The 15,228-nt window shown below is 42.5% G+C and overlaps 1 protein-coding gene across 3 annotated transcripts in view; it reads right to left on the reverse strand.

Moving 5' to 3' along the window:
- Positions 1–15,228, reverse strand: part of LRP4 (LDL receptor related protein 4) — a 2,374,694-nt gene that overhangs the window by 1,658,084 nt on the left and 701,382 nt on the right. The gene's annotated exons all lie outside the window — the stretch shown is intronic.

The following is a 15,228-nucleotide window of genomic DNA, read 5'->3' on the forward strand; positions in this document are numbered from 1 at the left end:
TTATTCAGTACTTGGTAATCCACATATAGTTATTTCTGACAATGGTACTCAATTTACTAGCCAGTTGTTTCAGAAATTTGCAAGAGATTGGGACTTTCTACACATTACCAGCAATCCTGAGTAATGGCCTAGCTGAGCATGCTGTCCGGAGTATGAAACAACTACTTGAAAGGTCAAGACGCGACAATTCAGATGTTTTCTTAAATGTCCTTTACTTTAAGAATGTACCACGTGATGATGTTCTCGGATCTCCAGCCCAACAACTTCTTTCAAGGCAAACTAGAACTATGCTTCCTATTACCACCAATCTACTAAAGCCTAACGCCAAGAATAATAAGACCATCGAGGCTCAATTATTTAAGCAGCGTTCTATCCAGAAGTCATTGTACAACAAGTCGAGCAAACTTCTTTCTCCATTAAGCGAAGGAGAAACGGTCAGACTTCACACAGAAAAAGGTTTTGACCAGATTGTTCAGGATATCTGCCAATAACTTGTCCTGAGATCCTACCTTATAGACTCGGAAGGTATGTAGTACAGGAAAAACTGTAAACATCTATTACCTGTACCAGAATTATCACCACAACATTGTTACAGCAACTTAGACTCTAAATCTCAGAGTGAACCAAATGTTTCCATCCCAGAGTGTGTTCCTACGTCTGATTTCATTCCTGAAGATGTTCCAAGTAAATCAGAGGTTGAACATTTTTCAGAGACAGCTCCAATAGTCAAGCCCAATTCCAAATGTTGTCACATGTTATGGACGAATATCTAAGCCCAGTGTGAAATATGTAGCAACATGATGCATTATATATTGTATAAATGCATGACTAACAATTGTCTGTACTATCCATGCCAAAAAAGTTTCATAACATTGCATGTTTGTTTTCAAGAGGGAGGATGTAGATCAGAGAGCATGTGTTATGTGCTGCATCTCGAAGAAGCACGTCAAAGGCTAAGCGTGCATGTATAAATTTTGAGCATGTGCCATTCCAAGTGTCATTTTCAGAGTGCAGCCAGAGAGTAATCATGTATGATTACAGCGGTTAGTTTGTATATGTTACTTAAGTTAAAGTCAGTAAATGTCTGTCATGATGTACTTGTATAAAATAAAGCTGCTTGAACAGAACCCACGAAGACTCTTCTATTGTGTCCAAAGTAGGAGAGTGACAAACACCCTATCCCATTTCCCTGATGTTTGTTTTTTTTTCTCTCAACTAATGAACAATAAGATTGTAGTTTGTGCCTTTAATATGTGCACCCTTAGATCATCTTTATTTTCCATGGTGGTATGACAAAGTATAGTGGTATAAAATCTTAACATAACCTTAGATGTCCTTCTGTTCTAAATGCTGCTGTATCCATAACATGAGGGAGTCGGCCTCCGGTTGACTCATACGTCCAGCTGTTTCACAAAAGATAAATGCTACTGTGAAGGTACATTTGACAGCCTGCATCACTCAGCGTACATCAGCCATAAACACAAGTGGATGCTGCCAAGAATCAGTGACTATGGAGTGGGTACTCAGGAGTCAGGCAAGTGTCAGGGGAAAGGCAGGGTGGAAACTATACAGCAATACAGTAGAGGTCATCTAAGGTTATGGTAAGATTTTACACAACTATACTATGTCCTTCTATTCATATGCTGCTGTATCCAGAACATGAGGGAGAGTGCAAAGCTCATGCAATTAAGGATTGGGAGGGGGAGCTGATTTATTTTCCACAAAGCCATACAGAATTGCCCTGGCAAATCCTGCTCTGGACCCGGAAATTATATCCAACTTGTAATGTTTGGTGAAAGTGTGGACAGATGACTATGTACCTCCCTCTAAAATTGCAGCTGTATCCAAACCCTTAAAGAAGGCCCCTGATGAGGACACAGCCCTACTGGAATGTGCCTTTACTGCGAAGGGGAGCCTTTTATCATGAGCTGTGTAGCAAAAGGAAATAGTTTTTGAGATCCAGGAGAAAATGGTTTACTTGAAAACAGGCTGCCCCAGGGCTCTTGGGTGAGGAGTCTGTCTAATTTACAAACTGAAGCATGTCTTTGTTATAAAGGTGTCTAAAGGGAATCAATGCCCTATCACCCATAGAGTAAGGTTTAGGGTGGATATTTGGAGGTGTATAAAAGTTCCCTTCTGTGGGAGTAGGTCCATCCTGCAGGGGTAACTTGTGGTGATTGCCCTTGGCTAGATGATGTAGAAGGGGGAACCAGTGCTGCCTTGGCCAAAAGGGGTCACCAAGAAGATTTGAGGTTGTTCTCTGTGAATCTTCACCAGAACTTTTTGTATGAGAGGAAGGGGGGGAGCATAAGCAAACACCCCCTTCCATGGGAAGGAAACAGAATCCGCCTTCCATGTCCCAGGGGTGAATAGCCTGGTGCAATTAGTTGGGAACAGTCTGTTCATGGGGGAGGCAAACAAGTATACCTGAGGAATACCCCATCAATGGACCATATCCAGAAACATATCCCTGTTTAACATAAATTCGTGGGATGAACCTGCTTAGACAATCTGCCATCACATTCTCGGCTGAAGATATGCAGATGGCTACGAGGGATACTGGTCTCTGTTGGGCAATCTCCCATGCCTGGAAAGCCAATCTGCATAGGATGTAGGCCCTTGTTCCCCCTTGCTTGTTGATGTACCACAGCATAGTGGTGTTGTCTGTGTACCATCTCAGCACTCCTGGATGGATATGATTCTCGAAGATTCAAAGGGAGAATATTAAGGCTCTCATCTCCCTGACGTTGATGAAATTCCTCTGTTGGGGGTGGGTCCAAGTGTCCCTCACTCTCCAGTCTCCTAAAGTTACCCCCCAACTTGAGTCTGAAGCATCTGTGTACAGATCCTGATTGGGGGGGAGACCTGGATTGTCTGCAATCTGAGCAATCCACCACTCCAGTTCCCTGGATAGGACGGGTAAGTGCGGTACCATAAACTCCTGAGGGTGCAGGTGCTGTTTCCAGACTGTTCTTAAGTACCATTGAAATTTCCTCATGTGTAGCCTTGCTAAGGGTACCATGGGAATGGTGGAGGCCATGAATCCCAGGAGCCTCAGAAACTCCCTGGCGGAAAGGGGCTTAGAGAGAAAGAATTCCCTGGAAATAAGAGGTGAGGGTCAGAATCTTGTTTGGGCAGAGACAGGCTATCATTTGCTCTGTGAAAATCCCGCATCCTAAGAACAAGCGGTCCTGTGAAGGGGTCAGAGAAGATTTTTGAAGGTTTATGGTAAACCCCCGACCTCTCAGTAGGGAGATGGCATAGTCCAGATGCTGTTGAACCACCTGTGGAGGCAATGCCTGGATGAAGATATCGTCCAGATAAGGGAAGAGTTGGATCCCCTGCATTCTAGCGAAGGCAATGACTAGGGCTAGGCACTTTGTGAACACCCTTGGGGCCGTAGAGAGACCAAATGCCAAAGCACACAACTAAAAATGTGCAGAACCCACTGAGAAATGAATCAATTTTCTGAAAAGAGATAGATTGGAATGTGCAGATAGGCATCCTTTATATTCAAAATCACCATGTAGGCCTGAGAAAGGATCAGGGGAAGGAGAATTGGAAGAGTCAGCATCCGAAAGGAGGGGACCTTGAGGAAGGTATTTAGATGGGACAGGTCCAAGATAGGTCTCCAGGGACCTTCTTTCCTGGGGACCAGGAACATTCTAGAGTAAAATCCTTTCCCTCTTAGATCTTGTGGTACCTCGAATTGTGCCTTGTAAGATGAGGGCCTGCAGAACTGTAGGAAAGGAAGGCGTTTGGACTCGAGAGGGTTGAAAATGCCTTTGAAGGTTGGTCTGGACTCCCACACCATGAAATAACCTTGTTTTATGATTGAGAGGACCCAAGAGTCCTGAGTAATATGTTTCCAAGCAGGAAAGGAGAGGGAAAGATGCAAGGACAGTGGGATATCTGGGCTTAAAGCCTGCTAGTCACAAACTACCAGGTTTGACCTGAAAAGGCCCCTTTTGAGATGTAGTGGAAGGAGAAGTCCTGGAAGGAAGTCTGCCTCCTATAATCTTTCTTCCCCTTCGAGGACATGTGTCTAGAAGGCTTTCTCGAAAAGGTAGTCCTACCTGGGTAGTTCCTCTGGAAGCAGGGACACAAATATATGCCTGAGGTCCTGAAGTTCTTTGTCCTTCTCTTGAAGGGTTTTGCTCTGCAGCCGCAGAACCAAACAAGGCCTTATTATCCAAGGGTACGTCAATTAGTTTGGTTTTAATGTCATCTGGCAGAGGCTGTAGCCTAAGCCAGTAATATGCCCTGATGATTGACCCTGAGGCAGCATCCCTTGCTGAAGCCTCCACTGCATCATAAATACACTTTATAGACTGTCTAGTAACTTGGCTGCAGGAACTCAATAAGCCAACAATCTTTGCCTTATTGGAGGAATCAGGCAAGTCATCCAGTTGTTTAATGGCATCTGTCAAAAGGGCCAACAAATACTTGGCCATAAGAGTCTGACAGTTTATTGCTCTCACAGCTAAGGTGGTAGAGGTATAGACTTTTTTGCCTAATCTGTCTATGATTCTGCAGAAGTTGTATTTGCAGCCACAGAAACAGTTGATGGGTCTACAGAAGGGACCTTGAAAAGGAACTTGGCATCGTCAGGGACTTTATAAAATCTGTCATGGTGCTTTGTTGCAGAAGGTTGGGAATGTGAGGCTTTTGAAGCAGCCAGGAATGCATCCAAAAAGGCAGGATGGACAGGGGGATCAGCAGATGGGTTAGGGGACTCCATTTGCAAGAGGTCATAATACCTCTTCTGGGTTTCAGAAACTTGACTATAGTCCCATTTAAAAAAGTCCTTCATTTGTACAATCGACTCCCCAAAGGTAATGTCTTCCCCAGGGGAATCAGTTCCATTTGACTCCTCCTCTGAGAAAGCATACCCCAGAGGGTAGGCAATTTGAGAGCTGTAAGTGAAGGATTCATCTCCTGAAGATTCCTCTTCCTCAGGGGAAATGCCACCTAATGGCTTACTCTTAGGAGTAGAGGCTAAAGGGGCCTGGGCAGGAGCAGAAGCCTTGAGCAAGGCCAAGACAGCGTTAAGTAGGCCTTGGGTAAAGGCCTGCCAATCAGGGGGTTGATCCGACGACATGGTCTGAGTAGGAGCAGTATGTTTGGTTTTTTTCTTTTTGGGAGCATCTGATGCAGAGGTGTCTAAGATGCGATGGGGAGAATGAGGACCAGATGTCAGGTAACACTCTACGATGTCCGAGAGAACATCTTTACAGACAACGATTTGGGAAACCCCACACAAGCATTTGGAGATAATAGGACAAAGTCCCCCCCGGTGGCCAGATCAGACACCTGCAACTCCCTCTGAGACATGCTAACACCCTCCTTAATGTCTTATCCCCGGGTACCCATCAGCGGAAGGTCTGTGGATTCAGACTTGGGATTCCAGGCCTTCATCAGCCTCGAGAGGTACAGCTGGAAGACAGGCCACAGTTGTAGCTTTAGGCCGAGGCTTCTTGGCCTTTTTTGTGGGCAGCTCCTCCAAAGTTCCCGACGTCAGGTCTCTAGCTAAACATTTCAAATGCTGACTAAGTACAGTCTTACCGCGGCCAAATGATTCCTAAGAGTCTTAGGTGCAAAGGCCTTAAATATCTTGCAAGTGGTATGATCGTGGTCTGGGCCTAGACAGAATAAGCAGAGCTCGTTTGAGTCCTTATGTGGAACTTGCCTCCCATACTGACACTTGTCCTTTCACCTGACATTAACCCACAACACAATAGCAAGAAAGAAACAAAAACCCTTATGGGGTATTTATCTGAACTCGGACAAGCATGAAGTCACTTTCCCAAGCAAGTAACAACCAGAGCTGGCAGTGACACAGGTGGCTAAGTAGGTGGGTTCTGACATCCGTTTATGGCTGATGTATGATGATGCAGCCCATCACATGTACATTCGCAGTAGCATTTATCTTTTGTAAAACAGCAGAACGTACGAGTCAACCGGAGGCAGACGCCCTCATGTTTTAGATACAGAAGCATATGAATATAAGGACATTTATTATATTTATGCAAGTGAGTAGTACAGATGAAGCCTCCCACGTGGGTGGATGGAGGGTGCAAGGGACCCCCCCCCCTGCCAAAAAGCATAAGCTGTGTGCAGTTCACTGATCTGAGGAGACTGATTTTAGCCATTTAGGAATGAAGAACTTACTATTGGCTGTTTTACTCTATGCTTTTTCAGTGGAACTATATACTGTACATGGCACATTCCTTTTCCAAACTGTACTGCATTTCTTTTGTGTAATGCCACACTAAATTTTTTTATGACAATGCCCCCCCCTCCCGAGTCCTAATAAAAAAGGTGTTTTACTGTTACAATGGACTACACAGATAAAAAACTATGGACAAACTACCTACCGCAGTGTCTAAATCATCACTTCTCCTATTTCAGGTTTGACTATAGACAATAAAAATATGTTTTTCATCCCTTAAAGTGGCTCATATTTTGCATTACATAGTTCTTTCAGCAGTCAGGCATACGGATCTATCCATTAACAAATGCTTATGTTCTGCTGAAGTTTCTAAAAGAGCAGATGGCAATCTTAGTCCAGAAAAAAAGGCTGGGTATATTGGGGCCAATGCAGTTTTGTACATCTTCAACCTACTTTCACTTCACATCATGCTAGAATCACACATCAGCTTTCCTGCAACAAACACAGGAGTGAACAGGAACCTGCCAGCATGCAGTAATGACACTTTGCTAGTTAAGCATTAAATTAGCTGCCTCAGATATAGGAGTTTGCTACTGTATTTTCAGGTCATACAACTAGACATCCATAGGAAAATACTGTCATTAAGACAGCAGAGCAAAATGGTTGAAGGCCAGCACATCACTAAACTATATGAACCAGGACTTAATAGTGGGACAGAAAGGGAATCATGCCATTAATGGAACCATTGCTCGCTGTCCAGGCAAACGCACACAGACACACACGTATATATGTATACAATCTTATTCCTGACTATCCTTTTGCTCACCATTAAACTGGGCTACAAATTAAAATGCCAATTCTCAACATGTGGGGCTAAAAAAAACTACTGGAAATGACAATTATGGTTAGTCAAGGTGCAAAAGTAAGCATGGCCACACAAGTAAATTGAAAACTATATGCAGCAAATGCAGCCAAAGAGACATTTAACAGCCAAGAGTAATAACAGCTGGAAGTTGGATACAATGGGGAATTAATGAATGCAAAGCTAAATATTTGCACAGTTAAAATGTCAGCATTCGACACACTGCTCAAATAACACTGCAGCAGTGTATATGACTTAATCCCTTCCTACTTAAGTACCCTAAATACACATCCACAGAAAAATACATTCACACTTGGCTACAAAATGAGAGTAAAATATAAACTTCTCCTGACCTTAGCACACTTGGAAGGCAAGGGTTTAGAAAATGCACCCAAGCAAAAACCACAAGCCAGTTCTGTTACTACCTCCAGCAGACTCAAACAAATGAGTACATTTGAAGAATGTTATTAGATACTTTTGTAGCTGCTGGATTTGCACTTGGATATCATTTTTGTTAAAAAAAAACACCACTGGCCATTGCCTGCTTTTTTGACAATAGTGGACGAGCTTTCTGTTGCCATTTGCCATCAAAGGAATGATTAAAAAAGCTGCACGGAAAAACCACATGGTGCAGAAAGTTCAGAAACACAAAGTATAGAGCAGTGTTTGCCCTATGAAAGTGAACAAATCATACATGGAATTCGAAACTGTGGGGTCATACTAACTTTTCTTTTCATGGCTGGAAGTATTTCTAAATTTTAGGATTACGATCATCTGATTCATCTTTCAATATTTAAAAAATCTCTCCACCTAGGTTATTAAAAAAAATAACCAATATGATAAGTAGATGCTACCTGCACATCTCTTAAAGCAGTAGTAAGACTTCCCATACAGTTTCAACATTCAGATCAGCAGCCATCCAAATTTCAGACAGTGAAATTATACATTCACAGACTTATGGAAGGTTCAACAATTGAGCTGTCCAGCAAAACAGATACAAAATGTTAGAAGTGAAATAGGGGGGAAAAAAAAGAAAAAAATTGACTGCAAGACTGAATCCCTGACAAAAAATGTAATCCAGACACAAAAAAACAAAGTAATACCTGAATTCTTGGTATTCATCCTTGAGATCCAGTGTTACGAAAAAGGACGGTTTTGGTAGAAGGGAAAACAGAGACTGCAAAGTTGAGAGTTTGAATTTCGGAATTTTTAGAAAGGTGTTTAGAACTGAAAGATCTAGTACTAGACCCAGGTGTCTTCTTTCTTAGGTATTAGAAAAACCCTAGAATAAAATCCATTTCCCCAAGGGGACTGGGGAAGAGTTTCTATAACATCTGTTGCAAGCATATGTGACAGAATCTTAGGAAACAAGTGTGTCTGATTCTTTGGATGAAGAGGAATTCCTGATTTTGAAGGAAAGGAATCCTACTGCCATTTGTAATCATCTTGGATTATTTCTAGTGCCCAAGCATCACTTATTTGCCTCCACAAAAGTATGGAAAGAGACAAGATGGCAGCTATTTAGAGGGGTTGAGCAGGGTGGGAAGGAGTGCGTAAATCTACTTTTCTTTGTCTGGGCAGACCCCGGGGAGTCACTGCCCTTTTTCTTGGTGTCTCCTTGATGTTTCTTTTTGTACTGCTGTTTTCCAGACCTTTTCTGTCTTGTTTTAAAAGGGGTCAAGGGCTATGCTGTACTTGGGAACAGGGGAGCATTGGGAACCTGGGATTTAACATCCTCTGGAAGACTAACTGGATCCAGGCGTATGTTTGTATTACGAGTCCTGGATCCAGGCGTATGTTTGTATTACGAGTCCTGGATCCAGGCGTATGTTTGTATTACGAGTCCTGTATCCAGGCGTATATTTGTATTGCGAGTCCTGTATCCAGGCGTATGCTTGTATTATGAGTCCTGTATCCAGGCATTTGTTTGTATTATGAGTCCTGTATCCAGGCATATGTTTGTATTATGAATCCTGTGGTGGCAGCTCTAAAGACTGCATCAACTGTGTCTTAAGAGTATTCATAATATGTTTTCTGACCTGAGATGCAGATGAAAGCAAATTAGTCAATTATAATTTATAATCACAAACAAGCAGATTAGAAATTGGTTGATTTATATCAGAAAATGTGGTAAGAAGAAATCTGGCCATATGGGCTTGACACTTTATAGTTCTGAAGGCCAGGGTTGACCTTCTTGCAAAATGTATCTATTGCTCTGCTGTATTTATCACTGGGAATGGAACTGGTATGTGCTAAGGGCTTAGAAGCTCCATTCTTATCCACAGAAATGACAGCAGGATTTGTCAACGGAGTTCTGAAAAGATCATCTGTGGAGTTCTTGCACCTTATAAACCCTGTACGGTTTCTTGGGTGTAGGGAGTTGAGCATCAAGGGATGAACTTGCTGAAATTAACTCATACTCCAAAGCCAAAATGAGTTACTAGGGGAATCAGCAGTAAGAAAGTCATAATACCTCGTCTAAGTTTATGAAATGTCCTTTTCCTCCCATTTAATCACTGACTTCTCAGACACCATTTACATAATGAATTACATCTGCTGAACAGAACAACAAGACTAGACAAGACATTTTCCTCAGCCAGATTGGACGGGGTCGAGGTGTTAGCGGACCCAAGACCCATAAGCTAGGCTTTCCTCTTATGAGCCCAAGAGAAACCCTTCCTCATAAGAAGAGGGGTCATTTTTTTATATTAGAATGTGTGGTGACTGGTGTAGAGGACTGAAGAGACTGAAAGAGACTGAAAAGCTCTGAAGTACTTTTTGCAAAACTGTACCACTAATCTTGGGAACTAACACTGGCTAGAGAGTGGAAGGGAGGAAAGGTGCTTGGTTTTTCAGATTTATTTTTGAAAGAGTCCAGCTTAATAATTTTGGATGCATCAGATGTCCGGACCTCCATAAGGGAGCCTGGTATCTTCATTTTTTAAGGCCTAAGGTAATCATCTGACCCTTCAAACAAAAGAAAAAGGAGTTTTCTTTCACGGCAGCTACCAGACGTCTGGTCTTTGTGGATGAGCCAGACTCCTGATCCATACTGGCTTCCTGTGGAGCAACATCAAAGGGGTCAAGAAGATCTGACTGACAATCTGAGGGCTCCATAACAGCCACAGTGAACGTCAGTCCCATACTAGGAAACCAAGATGAAAGGCATAACTTCTTCAGAATCCTCTCTAGTGGTTCTCTTCTTTGTCTTTGCCTGAAGAGAGACTCCTGACAAGAGTTGTAGCCAAGAAGAAAAGGACAAGAGCTTTGAGTCATGACTCTAGAAACAGATTAAGGCTGTTAAGCTGATTGCAAATGGTCTTAAGGGTGTAAGAAATATCACATGAAATGATATACTGCAATTCTTAAACAAAACAGATAGGCTGTGTGGGAATCTCTGTAAGGAATCTGTCAACCTCACACACGTTTCTCTTTTGCGAGAAATAAGAAAAAAAAAATCGTACTACTTTTAGCCGTAAAATAATGGAAAATTCCCTTTACAATACTTACTTCCACAGAAAGCTGATGTACAAGCGAACCACCAAAAATTGAGCTGCAGTTTTATATTACTGTAACAGTCCGAGTTAAACACTGTCCTACAGCTCTGATATATACTTCCTCTTTGTATCCATCAACATTTGTATCTTAGTGTGCAAATAAATTTAAAGTATTCTAGTGTAGTCCTTCAGCTTAGGCAGAGAACATTATTGTCATAAGGTAATCCATGAAAGCTTAATACATCTTCCAAAAAGCTTTTGAATTGCCTGTTAAGAACTTAAGCCAACATGTAGACTGTCTACTATCACATTCATGATGTTAGTGTTTTGTTGCACAAAGACTTTTTATATTATCCTCTCCTGCAGGACTGAGCCTGATGGTGCCCCTACCTGTACCCAGTCTTCCCATTTATTCTGAGGTACTGGAAGCTGTGAATACCCAGGCTACAAGACATCCTTACAGTCCATCCATGACTACCTGGGATTCCCAATCAGCTTATGCACTCTGAGTTAAGAACAGAATGGTAGAGCGCAGAACAGGTTGCTGGTCCTGATGGGTGGCCTACCCTGTCCCCCAAAGCAAGGCATGTCTTCACATGCTGAATTCCACTGTGGATTAGTATAAAACTTACATAAGGAAGCAGGGGCTCTTTAGGCTCAAGGACCTGCTAGGTGTCACCCATGTGACAAGTGAGTGCTGTCTCCCGAATGCCAGGATGGGAAAACCAAAAAGGCTGCTCACAGCCATCCTCCACCACCAGCTCCTAGAGGCACCCAAGCCAGCATTCAAACTTGGGTCATTAGCCATGCCACTGAGCTACGGCTGTGAAAGTAATCATCATGTAAAATGCAATGCAAATTACAACACCGACATGAAGCAGCTTTTCCTTTGTTTTTGTCACTACTACAGCTTTGCTACCGATCATATGCAATGCTGCATCTGAAGACAGACACTCAGCTTGCTCACAATCTATGTTCTGTCAAGAACTCCCACCAAACTGTTGAATATGTCATTGCCTGAGGTGGCATCTTTCACTGGAACCATTTCAACAAACTCTTCTGATATTTTCATCCACTCCATGAATAACTGCAAACCAAGCTAAATTGTTTACAGCCGTGCTTTCAACTGCCAGTGAAAATTTAACTAAGGACCTGAGTTTTTGAGAAAGCATAAGTATCATGTGATAAATCAGGTCTACTTTGGTAGACCAAATATATACTTACCCAAACTGCAGACTACTGAGAAGACAACGACAAAACTGCAATCAACCAAACCTTCACATTACCAATGTTTTTTACAGGGAAATAAGACACTTGGCCGACATTTAACAAAACAACACATCTGGGTATGTCAAACCCACCCAGGTGGGGAACCACCACCCCCAACTAAATATTTCAACTCTGGGATCGCACTACAGAGAGGAAAATGGCGGTGTCATCATCTCAGAAATCAGTGTAAATTTAGTCTACCGAAGTAGATCCGCTAAATTAATATTTCTCTCATTAGTTCTCCACTGGTGAGGGATTCTGATAACCAAACACAGTTGTTGAGCTATCATATAGTGAGCCTTAACAATCGCAACACTGACATGTTGGATTCTTCTAAAGAATGACTGCTTTTTTTCAGGATTTCAACAAGTCTGTCCTCTCATACTTTCCCAGTGTACTCCTCAAAGGTCTCACTGTAGTTAGTTACTCTCTGACAATAGCAATATGTCATACAAATCAAAAATGTTGGCTTTCCAGTCACTTCATTAAATACATGCACATTTTCCTACTTTTCCTGAAGCTCATGACACAATATCCCACTTTTGTTTTCTATGTCAGCATACCTTTATGGCTTGCCTTAAATGTAATATTTTTTCAACGAGTTTGTAAATGTAAGTGCAAATAGCAGGTAAGACTGACAAACCTGATAACTAAATGATGTATCCCTTATCTGTTTGCTGGTTGTTTATACATATTTAGATAGAACACAAATACCTGCACACAGCTAAAAAAGTCAAATTAAATCTAATCAGAAACAGTGTCCAGCAAATTCTCTGTGCTCTATTAAATGCAAACACAAACAGTTCTGCTATTGTATCTGCTAGAGATGCAATGTTTGCTCTGAGTGTGTTAATGTAGAAATATAGAGAAGGTCAGAAGGAGTTGCATTGTGTCTTTGTGGACTTGGAGAAAGCATATGATAGGGTGTCTAAAGAGGAGTTGTGGTATTGTATGAGGAAGCCAGGAGTGGCAGAGAAGTATGTAAGTGTGGTACAGGATATGTACAAGGGTAGTGTGACAGTGGTGTAATCTGCAGTGGGAGTGACAGATGTGTTTAAGGTGGAGGTGGGATTACATCAAGGATCAGCTTTGAGCCCTTTTTTATTTGCAATGGTGATGGACAGGTTGACAGATGAGAGCAGACAGGAGGACCCATGGACTACGATGTTTGAAGATGACATTCTGATCTGTAGCGAGAATTAGGACCAGGTTGAAAAGACCCTGTAGAGGTGGAGATATGCTCTAGAGAGGAGAGGAATGAAGGTTAGCAGGACTAAGACAGAATATATGTGTGTGAATGAGAGGGAGGATACAGGAATGGTGAGGATGCAGGGAGAAGAGTTGACGAAGGTAGATGAGTTTAAGTACTTGGGATCAACAGTTCAGAGTAATGGTGAGTGTGGAAGAGAGGTGAAGAAGAGAGTACAGGCAGGGTGGAATGGGTGGAGAAGAGTGTCAGGAGTGATTTGTGACAGACTGGTACCAGTAAGAGTGAAAGGGAAGGTCTGCAAGAGGGTAGTGAGACCAGCTATGTTGCATGGGTTAGAGACGGTGGCATTTTGTTAAAAAGGCAGTTGTCAGAGCTGGAAGTGGCAGAGTTAAAAATGTTAAGATTTGCACTGGGTGTCACAAGGATGGACAGGATTAGGAATCAGTATATTAGAGGGTCAGCTCAGGTTGGATGAATTGGAGACAAAGCCAGAGAGGTGAGATTGTATTGGTTTGGACATGTGCTGAGGAGGGATGCTGGGTATATTGGGAAAAGGATGCTAAGGATGGAGCTGCCAGGTAAGAGGAAAAGAGGAAGGCCTAAGATAAGGTTTATGGATGTGTTGAGAGAAGACATGCAGGTGTGGTTGGTGTGACAGAGCAAGACGAGGAGGACAGGAAAAAATGGAAACAGATGATCCGTTGTGGTGACCCCTAATGGGAACAGCCGAAAGAGAAGAAGAAGAAGAAACAGTTCTGCTATTTATATGTAAAAGTACTGTTCTACAACTTCCAGAAAACACAGAAAGAACAGCTGTGTAAATCTTACCATAACCATAGATATCCCTCTCTTCCATGTTGCAGTATTCTTGGTGAGGGATTTTCTGCCTCAGGCGACCGGTACGTTGGCTCCTATACAAAAGCTTCAGCTTGGCTGTGTAGTTCCATGGGACGTCACATGTAGGGCCATAAACCAGGGACCTTAAATGTGATGTCTGTATGCACAGATCTCAGAAAGTACAGTTGTGTACACTTACCATAAATGTAGATGCTACAGTGTATTCACTGCTGCAGTCATCACATTTGTGTTATCTGCTTGCAGTAGCCCTCAGTTGGCCTGATTATCAAAGTTTTGGGTCCTGCTTCGGTTGCTGCCTCATCTTCCTTGATGTCAGGTACTCAGGGGTATAAAACATGCAGCTGATGCCATTACATCAGTTTTTCTTGCCCCAGATGTCAGGTGCCCCCCAATGGGAAGCAATTAAAAAAAAAAAAAAATATATATATATATATATATATATATATATACACACACACACACACACACACACAAAAGGTTACACCTCCAACAAAAAAGCAAATACACCAAAAAACTTTTCAGCCTAGTAAAGGAGAGTAAAGGTAGAGCCAAAAGAAGTCAGGGGGCTGGAGGGAGGGTAACCAGGACTGCAACAGTGAATACACTCTAACATCTACATTTATGGCAAGTGTACACAACTGCACTATGTTCTTCATGTTTCACTGTTGCAGTCATCACATTTGGGTAGATTTCCAAAGCGAAGGATGGGAGGAGGCATTTAGGCCAGCTATAAGACCCTGCAAGACTGCAGTGGCAAAGCCAGCTCTGGATTTAGAGAAAATTGGTAAATGGTAATGCTTGGTGAAAGTATGTACAGAACTCCAGGTAGCAGCTTCTAGGATGTCCCTGGTAGGTACACCTCTGAGAAAGGCTGTAGATGTAGATGCAGCCCTGGTTGAATGGGGTCTAATGCCCTGTGAGATAGGTTTTCCATGGTGTTTACAGCAGAAATTAATGCAACGGTCTACCCATTTAGAAATGGTTTGCTTGGAATTAGCCTTCCCCTCTGCCCCTGCAACAAACGCCACCAGTAGTTGTTCAGATTTCCTTTGAGGTTTAGTCCTGTCCAAGTAAAATCTAAGTTGGCTGTGCACATCTAAGGAGTGCAGGATCCTTTCCCCTTTGTTCTGTAGATTAGAAAAGAAGGCTGGCAAACAAATGGACTGATTAAGAGACACACTGGATACCACCTTGGGCATGAAGGAGGGATTGGTCCTGAGGGACACCTTGTCTGCATGAAAGATGATGAAAGGCTCCACTACCATAAGGGCCTGTAGTTTAGATACACTTCTTGCTGAAGTATTTGCTAAAAGGAAGGCCACTTTCCAAGAAATAAATTTTAACTCCGCACTTGCAGCTG

This window comes from Protopterus annectens, chromosome 9.part0 (genome assembly GCF_019279795.1).
Source record: "Protopterus annectens isolate FY-2018-M chromosome 9.part0, PAN1.0, whole genome shotgun sequence".
Taxonomy (NCBI): Eukaryota; Metazoa; Chordata; order Ceratodontiformes; family Protopteridae; genus Protopterus; species Protopterus annectens.